The following is an 11,978-nucleotide window of genomic DNA, read 5'->3' on the forward strand; positions in this document are numbered from 1 at the left end:
GGCAAAAGAATGTAAACATTGTTATTCTGTAAGGATTATCTTATACTGTTTGCACCAGATTATTTTTAGTTCGTTACTCATTTGTTCACTGTTCAAAATAATAATTATTATAATTTTGTCATAACGAACACGTGTCATTTAAATTCACATCATAATTTCAATATGATTTCAAGTAATTTTAGGTATTTGTTTGATTGTTATTAACACGCAAATTACACGATTTAAGCTCACTTTCCCGTTTCTTTTTCTTTTTATAGGCAACAGCATAAGACAGCCGTAAATTTTCGCCACAATACTTTGTTTTTCATCTTTGGAATATTTTTTTAATGATGTGTATATGTCATATTGTAATTCGAAATTATCTGTGTGAACATTGAACTAATCCTTGATTAAGCGGTAAATCAAACTGAGCTAAAGTGCCATTCCGGTTTTTACCTTCAAAAGCAGCAAGGCGATAATGTCCCGCGTTAGATGTCTTTCGCCATACAAATTTCTGGCGGTTAACTCATGCTGGCTATTCGCGCATATACGATAGCGTTTGGATGCTGCAGCGGCGGGTAGAAAATCAGCCACTGCCAATTATTCATTACTAATGTACCGTTTATCACGCTTTTCTATAACGCTTAGCTCTGGTGTGGTAATTGCATTTCCACGTGGAATTCTTGAGTTGATCAGAATTTGATTGTATACCATATGAAATATACCGTAGACGCCGTGGATGTTCTCTCGAAAAAAAATATTGGGGTTTTTCTCAAAATTGTTAACCAATGCAATGAGGCTCATATCATTGATCTTACTTGTGGCCAATCAAGCATTGTACTCTCGAGCACACTTGATGCGGAGAACGATACGCGCAATTTGTTCGAATGAGGCACCCTTTCCTAATAATTATAATTCAAATTGTACGAAAGCTGCTGGTCGTGCACCGTAAAAGTGGTGACATTCCGAATGCAAATATGTTTCATGGTATGGTTATTGTGGTAATAAAAAGCGTGGACGTACTAGGGATGAGGGTAATCTACAAAATTAGTTGAGAGTTGTGAGCAATTCATACAGAAAATGAGGTTGACATAAATATTTGCGGCTATAGAAGAGCTCTTCATCACAGTGACATTTCCAACAAAGTCTGAAATTTGATATGCACTCATGAACACTGCCAATGCATTTTCAAACTTGAAGTAAGAAACTAAGAAATTATTAAAAAATAGCCGGCTGGCTCTTTTTCCGTTTTTGGTGAAGTGTATGTATCGTTATTGAGAACAACCATTGCAACCTGACACCTTTTAGTATTCATTGAGCGGGATACCGAGCAGAAAGACGAAGACCTCGATGGGTGGCCAGACCTACTGATTTTTCGGTAGTCCTACCGATTTTTGACTCACCTATCGGTTTACAGATAAACGATGAAAAAACTTAAGCCCGTTAAACAAAGATACAGCTAGCACAGTGATGTTTCTTATTAAAATATTCTGTTAATTCTTTCGCAATCTAATATCAGATTTGTTCAATTTCCAATGCACGGCATGTACTACCTCATTCTGATCTCATTGATTCTTTTGAGACATATTGCATCAAATACCTTCATCTTCTTCTTCTTCTTATTGGCACTACATTCCCGCACTGGGACAGAGCTGCCTCACAGCACAGCTTAACCGATTCAATACGGATTTTTTTTTCGTCTTGTTTCAACATAAATTTTGGACAAACTGCTTCAAAAACGGATGCTATCCATGACAAAGTTGAAATATGGGGTAAAATATTTTTTTTGAGATCTTCGAGGGCTTCAAAACCTTCCTTGAGTTCAGGTCTTGATGATCTACATAAACAACAAAGCGTTTTACGGGGTCTGAAACCTATTTTGAAGTTGTAAATGGTACTTGAGACATAATTAAACTATTTTAATCAAATCTCAGTGTTACCAGAACATCAACGGTACTCCAAGCTATTCTTGAGTTCAGATCTTGAAGGTCTACAAGATCAACAGAGTAATTCATACGTTTCCGAGCTTGTGTTTTAGTTGGAGAAGCCCCATGGGACATTATTACACCAGTATATACAAAATACAACATTCCTAGAATGTCTACGGTACTCCAAACAATTCTCGAGTTCAGATCTTGGAGACCAACAGAGTGATTGATGGGTTCCTGAGCTTGTGTGTTAGTTGTAGAAGCCCCGTGGGACATCATTACATCAGTATTTATCAGCACTCCCAGAATAGCCACGGTACTTTAAACCATTCTTGAGATCAGATATTGAAGGTATACAACACCGATAGAGTGATTCATACGGTCCTGAGCTTGTGTGTTAGTTGGAGCAACCCATGGGGCATCATTACACCAGTATATACAAATCACAACATTCCCAGAGTTCCTGCGGTACTCCAAATCATTCTTGAGTTCAGATATTGGAGGTCTTCAAGACCAACAGAGTGATTCAAAAGTTTCCGAGCTTGTGTGTTACTTGGTGAAGCCCCATGGGACATTATTACATCAGTATATAAAAAATCAACATTCTCAAAATATCTAAGGTACTCCAAACCATTCTTGAGTTCAGATCTTGGAGGTCTACAAGTGTGACGACCCCAACTAATTAAATTCTTTCAGGGGGATTCGTCACAATCTTTTATGCGGAGTCAGTTTAGCTTGGCACCGACCCGCGCTAGAAAAGAGTTTTGCGCCCAGCAACAGGGTTTTGTTTTTAAGTCTGCTTACTTTTGCTTTTTAAGCTACATACAGCACATGGCAAGGTTCCAAATGAGCCGTCAGGAGAGAGAGTAATTAAATGAAGAGAAAGACAGAGAAAATTGTCAATTCTACTACAGGTTAGCTGTAAGTTAATTTTAAGTGAATAAAAGAGTCCTAATTGAACCCCAACGCGGTGTGTACGCGTTTTAATTACACTGGATTCTGTTTTTACGCGATTCACATTTTCTCAATTTTCCACTCATCCTAAATGTTTAACGCATATTAATTATCATGTGATTTTTCTTTGATTTATTCCGGATTTTTTGAAACATGTTGCGAGGATTTTGATGGTAAATTGAAGTCACACGATCAAAAACACGAGCGAAAAAAATCGTGTAAAAACAAAATCCTGTGTAATTACAAAAAGAAAACCAGTGCCGCCGCGCGGCCGGCCGGTGGGGACCGTCTCGCCCCGTATATAAGAAATTCAACATTCCCAGAATAGCTACGGTACTCCAAACCATTCTTGAGTTCAGATATTTGATGTCTACAACGCAAACAGTGTGATAGGGTCCTGAGCTTGTGTGATAGTTGGAGCAACCCCACGGGACATCATTACACCAGTATGCGCACAACATTCCCAGAATAGCTACGGTACTCCAAACCATTCTTGAGTTCAGATATTTGATGTCTACAGTACCAACAGAGTGATTAATAGGTTTCCGAGCATGTGTGTTAGTTGATGAAATCCATTTGACATCATTACACCAGTATATACATAATACAACATATCCAGAATATCCACGATACTCCAAAGCATTCTTTAGCTCAGTTATTGTAGGTCTACAAGACCAACAGAGTGATTCATAGGTTTCCAAAAAAAAGCATGGTGTTATGATCACAAAAATTGCATCCAAATTTTTTTTGTTCTTTAGTTTCGCTTGGTCTACGGGAACCACGGCGTATCTTGATGACCGGATGTACATGTGAATTGTTGCTACTCGATAATTGATCAGAATTAGAGTAAGTTGCACCCCGAAGGCGTTGGCACTCTCATACTTACTTGCTCCAAACTTATTATACATATTATATATTTTATACATATTACAGTATCCTCGGTCAGAACTGCAATTGAGTCTTGAGCTTGAGGTTCTATATGATCACGTACGTTGTACGATATGTTTAACATTTCTATAAGCATTGAAACCACCAAATAGTATCATGAGATGATAGTCTAATAAATAAATGAGGATTGCGTACCTTGAACCGAATAAAGCACGCAACACATTCAATTGACAATATAATTGGTTCCAGTATCGGACGAAAGTAGTTGTTACAAAGACTAACATTTAAATGTAAGAGTAAAGTAATTTACGTGTGAATAATTTCACTTCAAACGCTTTTCACCATACTTATCCCAAAATGATTTTAATTTAATATCTAAGACATGTTGTTAAAAAATCTATTTCTCAGCTCCTCTGCAACCATTTGATGTAATTCTGGGAGATTGTCAAAAGACGGCGCTTCAGTAAAACTTTCATTTTAGTTCTGAAATCATCAAAAACAATCAGATTCGAATTGACACGTTAAGTTCTGGTACATTGCTGAAAACATGCAGCACACTAGAGGTAAACTTTTTGGAAGCAGTGTATCAATGATTACGTTTCTCAATAATAATCTTCTTCTTCGAAAAAAATACTTAGTAGACTGATAACCATTCACAAAGTGCGTCCTTACTGGGACGGGAGAGTCTGAGCAGCGTGACGAATAAAAAAAACTAGCGGTTCATTACAAGAAGTGTGAAGAAGGGGAGAGGGGTGTTGAAAATGGTAATTGTTTTGCTTCACATACTTTATGGATCTTCCCTAGATATTCTTCGCCTACACGTTTTTTGGCGGTAAATTCATGCTATACTATCGTAGATCTTCTTGTTGATAGATTTGAATATAAAGAATTGAACTCATGGACAGTTTGGAGTGTCGTAGATGTTCAACGAATTCTATCATATGTCTATAATGGTGCAACGAAATCCCGTGGAGCTATTCCAGCTCATATAGTTGAGACATCGAAGATCTTCATGTTGATTGATTTGAATATTAAGATCTGAGCTCAAGGACAGTTTGGAGTGTCGTAGATGTTCAACGAATTCTGTATTGTGTTTGTAATGTTGTAATGACGTACCGTGGAGCTATTCCAACTCATAAAACTAGTGGGGACATCGAAGATCTTCATGTTGATTGATTTGAATATTAAGATCTGAGCTCAAGGACAGTTTGGAGTGTCGTAGATGTTCAACGAATTCTGTATTGTGTTTGTAATGTTGTAATGACGTACCGTGGAGCTATTCCAACTCATAAAACTAGTGGGGACATCGAAGATCTTCATGTTGATTGATTTGAATATTAAGATCTGAACTCAAAGACAGTTTGGAGTGTCGTAGTTGTCGAACGAACTCTGTAGTTTGTCTATAATGGTGTAACAAAGTCCCGTGGAGCTATTCCAACTCATAAAACTAGTGGGGACATCGAAGATCTTCATGTTGATTGATTTGAATATTAAGATCTGAGCTCAAGGACAGTTTGGAGTGTCGTGGATGTTCAACGAATTCTGTATTGTGTTTGTAATGTTGTAATGACGTACCGTGGAGCTATTCCAACTCATAAAACTAGTGGGGACATCGAAGATCTTCATGTTGATCGATTTGAATGTTAAGATCTGAACTCAAGGACAGTTTGGAGTGTCACTGAGTGAGTGAGTGAGTGAACTCTGTAGTTTGTCTATAATGGTGTAACAAAGTCCCGTGGAGCTATTCCAACTCATAAAACTAGTGGGGACATCAAAGATCTTCATGTTGATTGATTTGAATATTAAGATCTGAGCTCAAGGACAGTTTGGAGTGTCGTAGATGTTCAACGAATTCTGTATTGTGTTTGTAATGTTGTAATGACGTACCGTGGAGCTATTCCAACTCATAAAACTAGTGGGGACATCGAAGATCTTCATGTTGATTGATTTGAATATTAAGATCTGAGCTCAAGGACAGTTTGAAGTGTCGTAGTTGTCGAACGAACTCTGTAGTTTGTCTATAGTGGTGTAACAAAGTCCCGTGGAGCTATTCCAACTCATAAAACTAGTGGGGACATCAAAGATCTTCATGTTGATTGATTTGAATATTAAGAGGCTCAAGGACAGTTTGGAGTGTCATAGATGTTCAACGAATTTTGTGTTGTGTTTGTAATGTTGTAATGACGTACCGTGGAGCTATTCCAACTCATAAAACTAGTGGGGACATCAAAGATCTTCATGTTGATTGATTTGAATATTAAGATCTGAGCTCAAGGACAGTTTGGAGTGTCGTAGATGTTCAACGAATTCTGTATTGTGTTTGTAATGTTGTAATGACGTACCGTGAAGCTATTCCAACTCATAAAACTAGTGGGACATCGAAGATCTTCATGTTGATTGATTTAAATATTAAGATCTGAGCTCAAGGACAGTTTGAAATGTCGTAGTTGTCGAATGAACTCTGTAGTTTGTCTATATTGGTGTAACAAAGTCCCGTGGAGCTATTCCAACTCATAAAACTAGTGGGGACATCAAAGATATTCATGTTGATTGATTTGAATATTAAGATCTGAGCTCAAGGACAGTTTGGAGTGTCGTAGATGTTCAACGAATTCTGTTTTGTTTTTGTAATGTTTTAATGACGTACCGTGGAGCTATTCCAACTTATAAAACTAGTGGGGACATCGAAGATCTTCATGTTGATCGATTTGAATATTAAGATCTGAGCTCAAGGACAGTTTGAAGTAACGTAAATATTGAAAAAGATCTGTTATACCTGTTTCGGAGGAGTAGATGACGATGAGCTGTGGTTACTTCTGTGTTCAAAATCGTTTATGTGTCGTTTTATTTTGGTCTAAATTCGTCTTGACCTGGCAACTTAAAACTAATACTACTTCAATATTTTTAGATATAATAGTTCATATAGAATGTCACTAAACTACTTGCAATTCTACCGGAAACGTTTTGACGCAGTCTTGGTTATTTGTAGTGGTTCAAATAGGGCGTTATAAGTGAATGAAAATGATCAAACATACTCCCCCCGTTGAACCATTGGTTCAACCCTATTAGACTAATCGCTAGTTTCTTCAACCGTTCCTTTGAACCGAGATTCTGTCAGACCGTTGGGCATCTTCTATTGTATCGACTCTTGATGACATGGGGTCCACGTCTACCGGAAGTACGCAAACTTCTGTTATTGCTCGTCTGTACACTCCCCTGGCCGTCTGCACGTAACGACTCTGCACCGACCATCGCTGCCTGGATGCGTGGCGATAATTCTTCCGAGATTCCATTGGAGTGGTGGCATGTTCTCCTGTTTCAGCAAAACTAACTCGCCGACGCGGTAGGTGCGCTCCTCTTTGTGCCATTTTGGTCGTTGATGCAAATGATGAACGTAATCCCGTGTCCATCGTTTCCAAAAATCGTGGACGGCGCGTCTCATTTCCTGGAATCGATTGAGCCTATTAATACTAAGATCGGACACATCTGGCTCCGGAATAGAGAACATTGGTTCACCAATAATCAAATGTCTCGGAGTTAATGCATTTAAGTCAGTTGCGTTATCAGTTAGTGGCGTTGAGGGTCTTGAATTTAAAATACTCTCAAGTTGGGTGATAGTTGTACTCATTTCATCAAGGCGCAATTTAAAGGACTTTATCCCTGCCTCCCATAAACCACCAAAATGCGGAGAACGTGCAGGAATGTGGTGGAAACTTATTCCTTGATTCAAGCAAAAACTGTTCCAAATTTCCGTATTAAACTGAGCCAGAAAACCTTGGCGTAGCTCCTTCAATTCACGATCTGCTCCCCTAAAGGCGGTTGCATTATCACAATATAAAGAAAGTAATCTACCACGTCGGGCAATGAACCTTTTGATAGCATTTATGCAAGCTTGGGCAGACAGGTCGTGCACCAGCTCTAGGTGTACAGCCTTGGAGACCATACAAATGAAGCAAGCAACATACATTTTAACAGATGATCCTCTTCCCGTGAGAGGGCGCACACTGAATGGGCCGCAATAGTCTAAACCGGAATTGGAAAAGACTCGCGCCGGAGTAATTCGCACCGGTGGTAATGGAGCCATAATTTGTACATTTTTGCGTGGATTACAACGGAAACAATGAATACAATCATATACAACTTTCCGCACTAATTTTCGCCCGTGTAACGGCCAAAATCTTTGTCTTAATGTCGATAACAACATCGTAGGACCTGCATGCATTGTTTGATGATGAATGGACCGTGCAATCAGTTTAGTTAGTGCATGTTCGCCATGCAACAAAATAGGACACCGAGTGTCAAAAGACGCAGTTAGCCTTTCTAGACGTCCCTTTATGCGAATTAATCCAAAGTCATCCATGAACAAATCGAGTCCTTTAATCAATGATTTAAAGTTAAGTTCTGTTTGCGTACAATCTTCTCCCTTGCGTTTCATTAACATTTTTATTTCGTGTGGAAAGGTTTCTCGTTGTGCAACACGAATTAAAGATTTCAACGCAATATCGATTTCCTCGGGTTGCAAGTTGGCTAACCGTTGATTTCTATTTTTTGTTACGATTAATTTCATAAATCTAATGCAATAAGCTGTTATCTTCAACAGTTTTGAAAGTTCAGAAAATCTAGAAAAAATATCTGTGAATTCGTCTTTTACATCCACTGTATATAAAGTTACTACAGGTCGACGTTCAGTCTCTACTGAACTCAATTTTGATTTATCAAATTTATTTTCAGGCCATCTTTCTCTTTCTCGACCCCTTTCAATGTAGTTCATCTGTTAATATTTCTGATGGAAGAATTCCTCTGGACAACCTGTCCGCGGGATTTAGATTCGATGGTACATGTCTTATTTCGTGTCCCTCCGAAATCCTTTGAATTTCCGCAATCCTGTTAGAAACGAAAACCTTCCAAATTGATGGTGGCGTCAGCACCCATTGTAAGACAACAGATGAATCTGTCCAAAATACTACGGGTCCGAGAAAATCGGTCGTAGTTAGTAATAACTCTACTAGCTGGCACCCTAGAAGTAATGCACTTAGTTCAAGGCCCGGTATAGTTAATTCACGTAAAGTGGCAACACGAGACTTAGTGATCAATATATTACTATGTGTGGCTCCTCCATTAGTGGAGACAACGTATACGCAACACCCGTAGCCACGTTGAGATGCATCACTAAAACAGTGCAATGTGTATTGACGAAAACTCACAACACGACGAGGCACTTGTAGTTTTAATAAACAAGGTAGCTGATTTCTAAACTCATACCATAATTTAGATAAATTTTCCGGCAATTCTTCGTCCCATGAAATCTTTAGTGACCACAAACCTTGTACAAAGATTTTTGCCCAAACCACTATTGATTTTATCAGACCGCAAGGATCGAACAACTGCGCCATCTTTGAAGCTACAATTCGTTTAGTCACTCTATCTAACGTCGGTAGATTAGGAATTTAAATTTAAAGCAGAACTGGTCAGTATGAGGGTTCCAGAATAGACCGAGCGTTTTGACTGAATTCTATCGATCAATTTCAATCTCTTCTGGCATTTCAAACAACTCGCTGGGTATTTTCTGTAATACGCGAATGTCATTGGCACACCACTTTCTCATATTGAATCCACCAGACAACAACAACATACGTAGCTGTACTGTGGCTGCCACCGTTTCTGCCAATTCATCACCACCTGCAAGAGTATCGTCTACGTACGTTCTTTTAGACAAAATCTGAGACCCAAGAGGGTATCGATGATTTTCATCTTCAGCTAATCGATTCAATACACGCGCAGCTTGAAATGGAGCACAAGCCGTTCCATAAGTTACTGTTTTCAAACGAAATGTTTTCAATGGTTCCAGTCTATTTTGGCGCCAAATGATTTAAAGGAACTCACGGTCATCGGGGTGATCTAAAATTTGCCTAAACATTTTTTCAATATCGGCAACGAAGACGAATGCAGGTAATCCAAAATTTAACAAGGTCGACAAAAGAGTGGGCTGCACCGTCGGACCAGAATATAAAATTTCGTTTAAAGACAACTGGTTGCAACCCTTGCACGGGGCGTCGAATACGACGCGTGTTTTTGTCGTAGAGCTATCGGAGAGCGTGATGAGGGGCAGCAGGGACTATGTCCAAGGGCTTGACGACCCCTCCCCATGGCCACTGCGAGTTAGGGGGTCTGCCTAGGATGTGGTGGGGTTTGACGGTGGGCTCTGTTAAACCTCTACAAAAAGCTGCATGTGTCCATAAGCAGGCCCTATCAAACCCAGTCAGCACATGAACGTATATGGTGTCGTGTAGGATGCTGAAGTGCAGGCGATAGAGGTACTTTTCCACACAACATGTATGTTAATCGTCTCCAATTTAGCATCTTGAATTGCACCATGTGCGATTTTATGTGCCGCTCAAAGCGCACAAGCCCAACACGAGTGCCAACCGGCACATCAGGATTAATACCAGTGAGATCCTGATTACGGTATACTGGTCAAGGCAAGTGACAGACACGCGCGCGCGAAAGTAATGTAAAATGAACGTAAATTTACATTCTTACTTAACGTCAAATAGAGATAGGTTGCTGAATAACATTAGCTTTCCGATTACTATCAATTATTTTCAATCCCGTTTCTTTTTACTTTTCTTACGTTAATGAAATGATAACGCGGGCGCCTAATCCGAAATTAAAACAACAATCGCTCACTTTGAGCGATTGATTGTTTATTCTCGCGAAGAATGAACAATTGAACAAATTAAGGAAATGCTAATACTGCTGTGTAGAAGTTTCATAGGTCACATCACTTTCCATAGTGAATCCTGATCTATGTTACTGATTACCCCACCCAACTAACACTACTTCCTTCCCGTGGTAAATGTGGAGATGCAGAGGTATTCTCGGTCTCTAGTAGCAACAATTACCACACACTCACATTCCTCCTTTCCCAACTGACTGTAAGGACTTGGCCGGCGCCGTTATTGATCAATATTTGCGAGCTGCTGAAACGTGCACTTCGAGAATAGATGGTAAATCCCAACCACTATTTACTTGGATCGTAGTGCAATTTGCACCAGTTCTGATCAATCACGGAGTAGCAACCATTGATATGTACAGTCAGTCTAAGCTAAGCTAAGCTAAGCTAGAGTTATCGGAGAGCGTGATGGGGTAAATAAAATTCTGTATTACCTGTTCGTATACCGGGTTCCATGTGTCCGAGCATCGCGTATTCATCCATGAATCGTGAGTACTGGTCGCGCAGCTGTTGATTGTACCCGAATCGCCTCTCAGCTGCTAGAAACCGACGTTGTGCTAGCTGGTATGAGTCACCAAGGAATTCTCTCCGATCTTCATTATTGGCAACAGCACCACATACCGACCTTCGTCACGCCACGCCACCGTGCGATTGAAGTGTTCTTCACACCATCTGTCATCCGGTGACAATACTCGTTCGCGGTCGAAGTCGTCTATCTGCCAAAACCGTTCTAAAATCGCATCTAATCCACTACTATTGCTGATGATACACAACGACGGGTTTCCTCCGGATCCTGTATACATGCCCGAAACGACGTACCCGAAAACGGTGCTCTGTAACAACGGATAACCTTTATTGATTATCTGTTTGTCACTATTTAACAATGAGAAAAAAAGTTCGGCTCCAAGCAAGATATCCACACCGGCACTAATGTTGAAACGTGAATCCGCTAATTTAGCATTTGTCGGGAATTTCCATTCACTTATGTTTACGTTTCGACTAGGTAAGATCGCGGGAATTTTCGGGAGGATTAAACAATAAATCCTAAATTCGAAGGAACCGATTCGTGAACTTATGTTCATTCCCACCATTTCGGTCACACGTACCTTTCCAGGTCCAATGCCGACCACTTCCATATTGGTCTTCACTCTGCTCAGTCGAAGCTTTGAGGCTAACGCCTCCGAAATAAAGTTACACTGAGAGCAATTGTCTAAGACCACATGCGCGAAATGTGTATTTTTAACATTATCTTCCACCTTCACAATTGCGGTGGCTAAAAAGACCTCCAAGTTAAACCGCGACGAATCGTCAACTCCCGATGAGTTTGTTCTATAGCTCATACGGTTTGAGCACACAACGCGAGAAGTACTGTGTTAAGGTAACGAGAGTGTATTTTGTTCAAGTACCACCGAGAAAGTATTAGTCCTAGGACTTGATGATTGTGTGGTATTGTTAACACGAGACAGAATGTTGTCTATCGACTCTACCGACTACGG

General features: G+C 39.8%; 1 long non-coding RNA gene across 1 annotated transcript; it reads right to left on the reverse strand.

Moving 5' to 3' along the window:
- Positions 1-6,988: 6,988 nt before the first annotated feature.
- Positions 6,989-11,759, reverse strand: LOC134225868 (uncharacterized). The gene is made up of 3 exons (XR_009983342.1): positions 11,589-11,759; positions 10,917-11,315; positions 6,989-7,194 (listed from the first exon to the last, which is right to left on the reverse strand). It is a non-coding gene; the product is annotated as an uncharacterized LOC134225868 (long non-coding RNA).
- Between the last annotated feature and the right edge of the window lie 219 nt (positions 11,760-11,978).

The sequence above is a fragment of the Armigeres subalbatus genome, chromosome 3 (assembly GCF_024139115.2).
Source record: "Armigeres subalbatus isolate Guangzhou_Male chromosome 3, GZ_Asu_2, whole genome shotgun sequence".
NCBI lineage: Eukaryota > Metazoa > Arthropoda > Insecta > Diptera > Culicidae > Armigeres > Armigeres subalbatus.